The 11,932-nt window shown below is 45.5% G+C and overlaps 1 protein-coding gene across 2 annotated transcripts in view; it reads left to right on the top strand.

Moving 5' to 3' along the window:
• The first annotated feature begins 5,713 nt into the window (after positions 1-5,713).
• The window catches only part of SGK3 (serum/glucocorticoid regulated kinase family member 3), a 69,753-nt gene continuing 63,534 nt past the window's right edge, over positions 5,714-11,932 (top strand). For both annotated transcript variants that reach the window (XM_074898875.1, XM_074898869.1), the window contains exon 1: positions 5,714-5,866. The gene's annotated coding sequence lies outside the window, so the exon portion shown is untranslated. The remainder of the gene's footprint in view (positions 5,867-11,932) is intronic.

The raw sequence follows: 11,932 nt of genomic DNA, 5'->3' as shown, positions 1-11,932 counted from the left end.
TTATTATCTGCATAATTATTGTATGTTGCAGTGAATAAGGTGACTATACGTCCTCTCATGTTTTCTTTGCTGTAACATTTGTTTTTCTGTTTTGAGGTATCTAGATATAATAATTATGTATCACCCTTGTAATATATGCCATACTGCCTTTTTTTCTTGCATCTTTTTTTAGATAAATAACTTCTAATACTTGGCTGGATGTCTGACAACAGTTATTTAATACATTAAAGATAAATAGTTTTATTATTTTTAAAGAGGTTTATTACAGATTTAAAGAATGTAGTCTTCCATTATTTTAGTTAATTCGGCTTGCAGAGGTTGACTGTTCGATGATGTAGACAACGTGTCTGGTGTTTCCTATGACAAATAGTTCATAGCAGGGATCCTGAATGCAAAAAATGGGCTCTGCTTTGTATGTAAAAATTACACAGGCTTGTGGTGTGAATGGATGAACCTTTTGGTCTAATTAATCTTGAACTTTATAGAGAACACACCTGAACATTTAACAGGAGCATAATATGTCACAGCAGTTGAGTAAGAGGATATGATAAAAGAATAACAAATTTATCTTTTGGAAGGAGGGAGAGAAAATGAAGTGTTTACTAGCTGCCAAGATGGAAAATCCCATGCTTAAATGTTTGTCTCACAGTTACAGGAAAAGAACTGTACTTAATGTGTTGAAAGCCGCTCCTAGTTAGGGGCTGAGTAACAGGGCTTACATGTCCTGAAATATCACCCACAAACTTGGCAATATCTTTTTCCTACTCAATTCACTGATATTCACCTTGTCTTAGGATTAGACTGCTAATGACCATTATTTAATAACAACTAGGGCTTGGAAACATGTCTCTGTTTACACTCTGGAGGAGGACACCTGACCTGAATTCTGCAAAATCTGATCTAGATTTACTCATGACACTGATGAGTACAAACTAAAGTACGAACCTCAAAGCATCCAGTGGTGTAGAAAATATAACCAATTGAAACCAACTTAAAATGGTGGCTAGGAAAAGGATGACCTCCACTCTTCTCTACCTGTTCTGATTTGGGTGTTGATATGGAAGTCTAATGGCAATGCTTTGGAGAAGACGATTTTTCCTTGGAGGCACAATGGGAGTTATATAGGGATCCCCAGATGTGATTTGGCAACCAAGTTCCAGGACCTCAATATCACTTAAGTTTCTTTTTATTTAACACTTCTGTTGAACTTTCATCTTAATTGCTGTAGTCTATGTTTCAAATGTTCAATAAAACATTCAATACCTACACCTTGTAAAACTCCACGCTTATTAGAGATATGAATAGTTAGCTAGCCCCTTGGAGACAAACTTTAGCATTCCTTCAGGAACTTTCTCTGAAAAAATAGGAATTTGTGTCTCTGAAGATAGGAACTTCTTCATGAACACAGATTTAGTGGCAGATGAATGACATGTCACAACAAGCCTTTCTCATGATACGTAATCATTGACTTATTTCCTTGCTAGCATGTGGTTGTGGAGGATCTAACTAGCCTGAGCGTGTACTGTCAGGTCTGCTGAGCAGACAATCCTAGGTGAAAGATCACCTTGTATAACTTTCAGCTCTCTACTTTAAAACTTTCTTAACTTATTTTATCCAACGTGTCCTTAGTCTCTGTTTCTTTTCTCCCTACTTTGGCTCATAGCCTATAGTGCTAGAAAGCTCACTACCAGTCTACATCAGCTAATGACCCTTTGTCTTTGCAATTTTCGCTTCTAAAGTTCAGCCTGCACTATTATGCAGCTTCTTGATGTGGGAGGAGGCTGAAGTAGGATGTATGGAGGCAGAGTTGCTATGGGGAAGAAGTGCAAAGGGAAGAAAGGTGGAGACATGCAAATCAGTGAAGCGACAGAGAATGAAAGGAGGAATAGCAAAAGGCAGAAGTAATGGTGACCTCACAAAAGGTGTTTCCCCCCTTCTTGGTGGTTTGATCTCTCACAATAAGGTGGAGAATACAGCATCTCCACAACTACTCAGTTACAGCACAAAGGGTTTACTCTGACCTCAGTCTGTGCACCAGATTGCTGATGTTGATAGGAGTTTTGTTATGCTTTAAAAGCACTATGTCATCATCCCATTTTCTCTTTCTGTGTTGCTGGTGCTTCTAAGTGAGCTATTCAGACATTGACCTGTGTGTAGTTAAACAAATCAACCTGTCTACAAGGATATGTGTAAGAAAAGAAAACAAATGATGGAGCAAACAGATGAGGGAATAAATGAGGCACATCTATTAGCTTTGTTTGTTCAGCAGCAGGACTGAGACCAACCTTTTAAAGATTTTCTAGATTTAGTGCTTCCTCTTACAGATGATGTAGCATTAGGGACCTTGAGTGTGTACTTATGTGGTCACAGCAGAATACCAGAGCAAAAGGAAAACATGCTGTTCTTACAGGGCAATCACGATGGAAGAAAAGAAAAGGCTGACAATAGTGGTAAGTAATTTTTCTTTTCTTTTTTTTTTTTTTTTTTTTTTTTTTTTATAAAGAGGATTTCACTTTAGGTAAAATTTCCTTATACTGAAGGAAGGGTAGTTAATATTCTCACTGGTATTTAGGTCTTGTGCTGTGGCTGTACAGGGATGCGATAGCCTGAGTAGCCACAGAAGAGTCTCTGGTGCAGAGAACTGAACTTGGAAAGTGTGTGAATTTGCAGTCACGCAGGGGCTCCACCACCACAGCAGTGTCATGGAGGAGTCAGGGCTGCATCTGCAGGTTGTGTTGCAGACTGGAAACTTTTTTCCCAGGCTGTCAGCAAGCCAACCCGTCATTTGCAGGGGGACCGTGTCTTTCTCAAACCACCTAGTTTGTGTCAAAGTGCACGTAAAGCAGGAAAAACGGATTCTATCAAGTCAACCAATGATTTGTAGCAGTTTTCAAACACATAAAGAAAAAGAACTAGAAGAGAATTCCAGTGGTTCAGCCTCCTCAAATGATAAAAGCTGCTGTTCATGGCTGTCCTTTTGTTTTTCTTCCTGCTAGCTCTGGGTTCTTTTTCAGTGACAGGAAAACTCTATAAAAGGTTGCATATTATTGTTCAATAACTGAGGTGGCTTTCACTTAAAATGGATGCTTTTTACAGTTTTTAATTTCAGACAAGAAACAAACAATACAAGAACACCCTGTTAGAGCTTTGGAAGTAGAAATCCTGGCACCAGTATGGGATGAGCACCACCAAAACTAGGTATTTTCTTCAGTGTTTAAGAAGAATGTTGTGATGATACACCAGGTTATAGGCTACTCTGGAGTTGAACAGCTCTTTCTTTTTTGGGGGGGGGAGGGGAAAAAAATTTTTTCTTTTGTTTTTGGTTTTGTCCTGATGCAGGAGGAAACCTTCCAAGACTTTTTCCTCATTCAGGTTCTTGGGAGAGAAGGGAGAGAGTGGATACATCTGTTGTTATTTAGTCTTGTCTCTACCAATTTAATCCAATGAGGAAATAGTGTTCTAATACTGAAAGATTAATTCCTGAAAATCTAGGCCTTACAGGAAAGGTTTAGTTGTGTTAATCAAACACTTTCTTGCAAGTATATAATATGGCAAGAACCTCTCCTGTCACTACTTAGCATTACTTCCACATAACAGGGGTGGATCTCTTGAATGGGTCAAACTGCAGAACTTTTTTGTTTGGAGATCTGTATTTTGGAAGTTATCCTGAAAATAGTTTTCTATGTGACTGCATTCTAAACAATTACACGTGGAAGATGGATCAAGGACAGCTACATAGATGTAATGTTAAAAGTATGCAAGACTTATGAGAAACAGAAGGTTACAGTGATCATAGAATCATAGAATGGTTTGGGTTGGAACGGACCTTTAAAGGTCATCTAGTTCAACCCCCCTGCAGTGAGCAGGGACATCTTCAAGTAGACCAGGTTGCTCAAAGCCCCATCCAACCTGACCTTGAATGTTTCCAGAGATGGGGCATCTACCATCTCTCTGGGCAACCTGTTCCAGTGCCTCACCACCCTCACTGTAAAAAATTTCTTCCTTACATCTAGTCTAAATCTATCCTCTTTCAGTTTAAAACCATTACTCCTTGTCCCATTGCAACAGGCCCAGCTAAAATGTTTGTCCTCATCTTTCCTGCAGTCGCCCTTTAAGTACTGGAAGGCCGCTATAAGGCCTCCCCCCGAGCCCTCCCTTCTCCAGGCTGAACAACCCTAACTCTCTCAGCCTGTCTTCATAGGGAAGATGCTCCATCCCTCTCCTCATCTTCGTGGCCTCCTCTGGACTGACTTGAACAGGTCCTTCTTATGTTGGGGGCTCTAGAGCTGGAGACAGCACTGCAGGTGGGATCTCACGAGAGCAGAGGGGGAGAATCACCTCCCTCGATCTGCTGGCCACACTCTCTTGATGCAGCCCAGGATATGGTTGGCTTTCTGGGTTGTGAGCGCACATTGCTGGCTCATGTCCAGCTTTTCATCCCCCAGTACTCCCAAGAGCTGTTGCCTTTCTCAGTGGTCTCTTGCCTTCCTCTTTCTGCCACTCAAAAATTTTACCTGTGCCCTGTCTGTTCTTGGAGCAACCTCGCTTGTCTCGCATGCCTTCTTTGAGGCTTCCCTGAAATTCTCCTTGTTCTGTGAAGCCTGCAGGCTGGTACCATCTTAGGTGTGGCATGTGTGCACCTCAGCTGGCCATACTCAGAACCATGAATCTGATACACGCGAGTGTTTTGAGGCAGGATAGCGCAAATTAAGGGTGGGGTGGGGTTTTCTGTGCTGCATCCTGTGGTAGTATGTGCAGAAAAAAGCATGGCAGGAAGAAGCAGCCAGAAAAGAGAAAACAAATGTTGCTCAAGACATACTGATAAGTCTATTTTTACCACATCCTGCTGTAAGAAACGAGCACTGAAAGTGACTATTGAAGGAAAAAAAGGCAAAATGATGCCTAGAAGACAGAAGGGGGAGGATGCTTCTGCACCCTGGCTAATGTCTCCAAGGTCTCTTTCCTTCCTCCAGCCCCATTAACTCAGTTTTGCCGGCCTGATGAATGAAATACTGGCGTCGAAAATCCATCTTCGCTTTCTGTGCCCGGGCGCGACAGCTCTGGAGTTGAGGGAGCGGGCGGGGTGCTGCGGGCCAGGCGTGCGGGGCTGGCAGGAGTCACTAACTCCTCGCGTGTCTCGGCGAAGGGCCGGCGCCGCAGCCCCTCGACAGCCGCCCCCGAGGCGCGGCGTGTGCCGGCTGTGGGGAAGGAAGGCCGCGTCGCCCGGGATCATCCCCCGCTTTAACCGGAGGCGGCCGGTAATCCGGCCTCGCAGCCCACGGCCTCGTGTTTGCCGGCGGCCGCAGGCTCTGCAGGCACCGGCCGCAGGCTCTGCCCCTGCCCGTGCCTCGGGCAGCTGCAGCCCAGCGGCTCTGGGCGGGAGAGTGCCCGGGGCCGGGCCGCGGAGGGCGGCTGGACCCGGGCCGGAGGGGTCCCGGGGCCGGGCCCGGACAGGCGGCTAGGGGCCGGGGCCGGGCCGGGGGCAGGCGGCTGGGCCGGGGCGGGGCGGGGCGGAGGGGGCCGGGCCGCGAGTCCCCGCCTGACCCCGCCGTGGGCGCCGCCCGCCGCCGCCCGGGGGGGCGCTGGTGGGTGCGGGGCGGTGGCGTGGGGAGGCGCGGGCGGCTGCGGCACCGACACCGGCACCGACAGCGGCTCCGCCTGCGCCAGCGAGGGGGGGGCTGTGGTGGGGGGAGACCCGCGGGTGGGAGTCCGCCAGCCCGGGGTGCGGCAGGAGGAGCGCGGCTGACGCGGCAGGGCCGGCGGCGCGGAGGAAGAGGCCACTCGAGCGAGCGAGCGGACGGACGGACGGACGGACACCCCCCGGCCCGGCCCGGCCCGGCCCGGGCGGCGGGAGGGAGGCAGGCAGGTACGCGGGGCCCGGCGGTGGCCGTCCGGAGGCGCGGGGGTTCAGCGGCCGCCGGAGGGGTGGGGGGGGTGTGTGTGTGGACGGGACGCGGGGCCGGTTTGCCTCCCTTTTGTTGAAAATGAACCCGCGCTTGTCTGCCGTCCCCCGCCGTCTCTGTGGGGTGTGTTGAGGGTGGCCCTGCCGAGCTTCTGCGGAGGGTGGGGGGCGGTGGGGGGTGGGACTGTTCACGCAGGAAAACGCTGATCCGCGTGGGCGTGCGGCTTCCACTCGCGGGGATCCAGTTACGGGCTGGGGGCGAAGTGCTCGCAGATGGATAAACAAACACGGAAAAGCTGGTGTGGGGTTCTTTTGGTGGTTTTGTGTGTGTGTGTGTGTGTGTTTTTCCCCCAGCTGGTATAGTTTTAGATACTATCTTTGCAAAGAAGTTGCAAAGTCATTCCACATTTCACATCCCCTCGTCTTTTTTTTTTTTTTTTATTCCCACCTTTTTCCAGCAGTGTTGCTTGCTCCTGCTAGTACTCTTCCCCTGATTTTATACGTTACTGTGTGTATGTGTAGTTTTTCGTATTACACTTTATTTTGCATGGCTGGCTGGGTGTGGGAGGGTTGGATTTCTGGGTTGCAACTACAGACAGCACCAAACTCCCATTTCAGTTCCACTAGTTAATTCCATATAGACAGTAATGCCAAGCTGGAAACAGACGTTTAAGAGACATGGCATTTACATTCAGAGCACTTGACAGAGCCCTTTTCCAGGGAGCTCTTTCCCGGTGCCCCAGTAGGATGGGGAGACCCTGGTGGTTCGCCTTGCTTCGTGCCTCACAGAGGAAAAGCAGTTCCCACAGTTTGGGTCTGTGATCTCTCTAGTGGTATCTGTGTCAGAGAGGCATGGCCTGGAATTGCACCCTTTAAACACCTTGAGTATGAGAGAAGGTTAGACCCTCGGAGAAAATTAAAATCATGTTTTCTCCTCCTGTGCAGAAGGAGTTGCAAAGTATTGTTACTTTCTGCACAGATCGTTTACAGGGAAGGTAAATTTCTGTCATAGACGTGGAAGATGTGCATTAGGGAGAGAACTAGTGGGGCTTGAAAGAGTATCCTGTAACATTCACATGTGTGACTTTGCATTTGCATGGTGTCTTTGGCTCAGGTCTTTCATGAGCATTGGTCAGCAGCACTCCTTGGCTTCCCCTTGCTGAGAATTATGTGCTCCTGCAGAGATGGAGTTTTTTTGTCTGAATTATGCTAGGCTCTTTTAATTTTTGGGAGTGTATGAAGAGCAGGAATATGCACTAGTTGGCAGCAAAAACCAGTCAGTGATCTCTGTATTTCTCCCCAGTAAGTGCTACAGGCTCTTTGTTAACATGGTCTGAGCATTGAAATAGCCTTGTCACTTATATTGGACACTCAAAATAGGTGCTAACAGCCCTTGCATTTAATTTCTTTCATGCTAATCTAATAAATTCAGTATCTATTGTCAAAAGAGGATTAAACATTTATTGAGGGGAAGGAGTCTTAGGTAGACTGGTGTGTACATGGGCTGCATTTGGAGTACAGCAAGACTTCTAATTTTTAGTTATGCTGTTCTGAGGGGATCTTCATTCTGATAAACAATAACTGATGGAAGTTGTTGCTTTTTACTGTCACTCTCTGCATTTTCATTCTCTAAGGACAGGTATCTTTCTAAGAAGCCTGACAAAGCTGGATGTTCAAGTCTTACTGAACAGAGGTCTTCAAAGGACCTACGGGGGACATTAGTTGGGTGGTTCTAGCCTACTCTGCTTATAAAATAATGCATTGCAGGGAGCTAGTAGTTCAAGTTTTAAGATGTGGGCACTTTAAAATTACTACTCTGTTCATTTTTTTACTTGTTTAAAGTCAGTCCACAAGTAGGTGGATAATTTGACTGTAATGGCATATGTTTAAAATAGTGATTGCTGGTTTTTAATATGCAGAGTTGTTTCAGCCTAGCTAGCTGGAGTAGCTGCAAGCCTCCAAAACTCACTTGACCCAGCAACAAGATATTTCAATAGGATATGCTGAGAGTCAAAAATAAAGTATATTAAATAAAATGTCATGGGTATTAGTAAATAAAAATAGATGCAAAGCAACTCTTGACTCCCCTGGGATCTAGGATTTATGATGGAAATCATCTTTCACTTTATAATACCATGTGTGCTAATTGCAGGTTCACGTTAATCATCACTCTATAAGAGGGTATGTCAAATCTTATTTTCCATCCCAACCATACAGAATAAGCTTCTAATAAGCTGTGATCCTTCAGCCATATCTACACATCAGCTTTCTCCTGGGTGATCCTGCCTATATCCCAGATAATTTTCCAGATGGTTTCAGTTTTACAATTTGCATGCAAGTACTAGGGTGTTTTTGTCCCACAGCTACAAGCTATTTTATATACAAATGGCCTGCATTTCTGCATGTAAATAGAGACCAGATTACATGTATTTGTAGTTGTAAATGAATATTTATTTTCAGCTGTCTAATTTGTCATTTAGAAAAATGTTATTTTTAAGGAGTGGGCACTTCCCAAAAGGAAAGTCATTATTGTTTGTTTTTATTACTTCATTTTTGGACATTCCTAAGTTATTGAAGACTTATACTGCTATGATTTTTTTTTTTCCTATAGACCGAGGAACTAGAAACTAGCATAAGTAACCTATATATTTATACAGACTGAGCTGTAGTAAATGAGTATGTTGTTTTTGTTTGAGGTTAGTACTTTGAGTGTTTGTGTTGAAGGATTAATTTTGTTCTAGTTTAAGTAGTATCCCTATCATAGAATCATAGAATGGTTTGGGTTGGAAGGGACCTTAAAGATCATTTAGTTCCAATCCCACTGCCATGGACAGGGACACCTTCTGCTAAATCAGGTTGCTCAAAGCCCCATCCAGCCTGGTCTTCAACACTTCTAGGGAGAGAGCATCCACAATGGGCAATTTGTTCCAGTGTCTCACCACTCTCCCAGTAAAGAATTTGCTCCTTATATCGAATCTAAATCTATCCTCTTTCAGTTTAAAGCCATTACCCCTCATCCTATCCATACACTCCCTTATAGAGAGTGCCTACTCATCTTTCCTGTAGGCCCCCTTTAAGTACTGGAAGGCAACTGTGAGGTCTCCCTGGAGCCTTCTCTTCTCCAGGCTGAACAATCCCAATTCTCTCAGCCTGTCTTCATAGGGAAGATGCTCCATCCCCCTCCTCGTCTTCTGGATGGCCTCCCCTGGATGCACTTCAACAGGTCCATGTCCTTCTTATGTTGGGGGCTCCAGAGCTGGACATGGCAGTCCAGGTGGGGTCTCAGCAGAGCGGAGTAGAGGGGGAGAATCACCTCCCTCGACCTGTTGGTCACACTTTCTTTGATGCAGCCCAGGATGCGGTTGGCTTTCTGGGTTGTGGGCACACATTGCTGGCTCATGTTGAGCTTCTCGTTGACCAACACCGCCCCAAGTCCTTCTCCTCAGGGCTGCTCTCAATCCATTCTCTGCCCAGCCTTTGTTTGTGCTTGGGATTGCCCTGACTCATGTGCAGGACCAATAATCTGCAAAGCAAACACTTAACACTTTCAAAGTAGATCTGAAGGGCTTCAGCATACTGCGAGAACATTATAAATATGTTAATCAGGTTCCTGCTTACATTCCTAATTCTCAAACAGAATTTATCCCTCCAAGTCTTCCAGACCACCTAACACCGTGTCTGCTTGACTCTGAAAGTGTCTTAAATGTATTGGATCTCTGTCTTTAAGCAGAAAGTTCTTAAGCGCCTTATCTAGAGCTGCTGTAGTTGAGCATCAAAGCTGTTAGGAGATTAAAAAACTGGGACACCTGGCAAGCACACTGTAAACACATGCACCGATAGGATTGGTTGTGTCTCAAAATGCAGTTGTATAGGCTTTCATTTTAAAACATGACCAGAATAGGAGTCAGTGCTCACCTTTCACCAGGAGCTACTGGTGGTGGGATTTGTCTGAAAAGTAGACTGGTGTTCTAGCAGTCCCTGTGCCCGAGAGGTTCAAGCCCACATCCCTCACCTCTACAGCTGTTGTGTAGGCTGAAGTGAGCGAGTGGAAGGGAACACTTCTCCCCCTGTGTTTAACCTGGGCCATCTCATGGAAGATACAGCAGGTTGCCTGAGGCTGACACCAGGGAGGCCCAGAACCTGACTTTTGCAGCAGTTTGTGTGTTCTCCTGGGAGGAGGGCTGGGATGTAGTGCTTGGTTGCTACTGATGAGAGGGTGAGAGGGAGAATTTCCATGACAGCCTCCATGTTTGAAGAGAGGAGCAACACTTGGCTAGTTGCTCTAGCAGAAAACCAGGCCCAGAAGAAGAATGGGCTCAGAGGTATGGAGTGGGTAATGACAGCTGTTTGTAGTCCTGGCTTAGGAGTTTCAGCTCTGAAGCTGAAGTGGGGAGAGTGTCCAGTGTTTCCTGCCAGAAAGCCCCATTTCCAGGGCAGCAGTCTCCATCCTGGGCCACCTCTCTCTTTCGGTATATTTGTGTGGTGATAGGTGTCAGCCTGGCAGTTTTGAATTATGCAGGTTTTTAGGTGTTGTCATAACTGATCCATACCACAGATTGAGTGTCTGTGATCTCACCTGTAACTCCATTCCCTCACCCAGTTCTGTGTTGAGAGTCTTTCTCCCTAGCCTTTCGCAAAGGAAGAAGTAAAGGTTCTATCTTCACGTGATCTTTTCACATGGGTCTCAGACACCCTGCGATCATCATCTGATGAGGAGAGGGAAATTCCTCATTGCCTCATATTTGAAATGCCTTGCAACTACAGTGTTTCTTTGTTTTAGGGCAGGAAAACACCTTGGGGTGGTGGGGGGAGTGTGGATAAGCAAGATTCGTGTCTAAATTTATTTCAAAGCTCCTTTATTCAAAGATATATCTTATTTCTTGGCAGTGTTGTTTGAAACTCTGAGGGTGACTGGCAAGCTGCTAGTGCTAAGAGCCTTGCCAAATACTATTGCAAAATGCTGCCACTGCAGAAGTTGCGTAACTTTACAGACCGTTACGTTTCTCTTGGAGTAGACCAAAGGGGTACCAACTTCTGAGCCTTTGCCTTCGCTGAGAAGCAAGACCAACACATTTCCATCTGCTTATGAGGCACCAGCGTGCTGCTTTGCTGCTGCTCTGTCTTCCAGTTCTTGCAATCAGTTTTCCTTCAACGGTACTTCTCCATCTCTTGTTCACTGTTGTGAAATAACTGAGGCAACAGAAGTATTTAAAACACTTTAATTGTATTGTTAATTGCAAAATAGTTTGGATCAGACATCAGACCAAGGAAGGCTTTGCCTCTGATTCTGGATGCAATGCTGCTAATGTCGCAGGTGCATCAGAATAGATTTGCAGTGCCCCATAGAGTTATACCTCATATTTGAGTGTTTATTGAACAAGTGTGGGATTGAAATCACTCCAAAGTATTATATTTATCAATATAATATAGGATGCAAAATCTGACATCTGAATATATGCAAACTGTGTGCCAGTTTCTGGGATCTCATAACTTTCCTGTTTGCTGTGAAAACAAGGCACCGGTTCGAAATACAGTTCTTAATTTGTAGAAACTATCTTGATTGCTATTTCAGGGCTTTGCATCATTAATCTTTGCTCAAATTGGTATTTTAATGAGAAATTGCCAGCATTTGGGAGACTTGTGAGAATTATTGTCCCTTTGATGTTGCATATAACATTGTATTACAGTGACATTTCTCAGTTGAGCTAGGAAGGTAGGCTGAAGGAGGTAAGTGCTGCTTAGCACTGTCTTAAATCATGCAGTTATTCCAGTTAAAAGGAACCTTGGGAGGTGCTGAGTGCAACCTCCTGCTCGAAACAGGATTAACCCTGAGTTCAGACAGGGTTGCTCAGGGGTTTGTCTGGCTGGGTTTTGAAAACCTCCAAAATCCAGAGGCTCTACAGCCCCTCTGGGCAACCTGTCATTATAGTGGTTTACCTTCTGCAGTGCAATGCAGCAAAGAGTCTGTCTCTGTCTTGGTAACCTTCTCAAAGACATTGGGACATTGGGAGGCTGCTGTGAGGTGCCCCT

This window comes from Athene noctua, chromosome 2 (genome assembly GCF_965140245.1).
Source record: "Athene noctua chromosome 2, bAthNoc1.hap1.1, whole genome shotgun sequence".
Lineage (NCBI taxonomy): Eukaryota > Metazoa > Chordata > Aves > Strigiformes > Strigidae > Athene > Athene noctua.
This window is presented reverse-complemented; position numbering and strand designations above follow the sequence as displayed.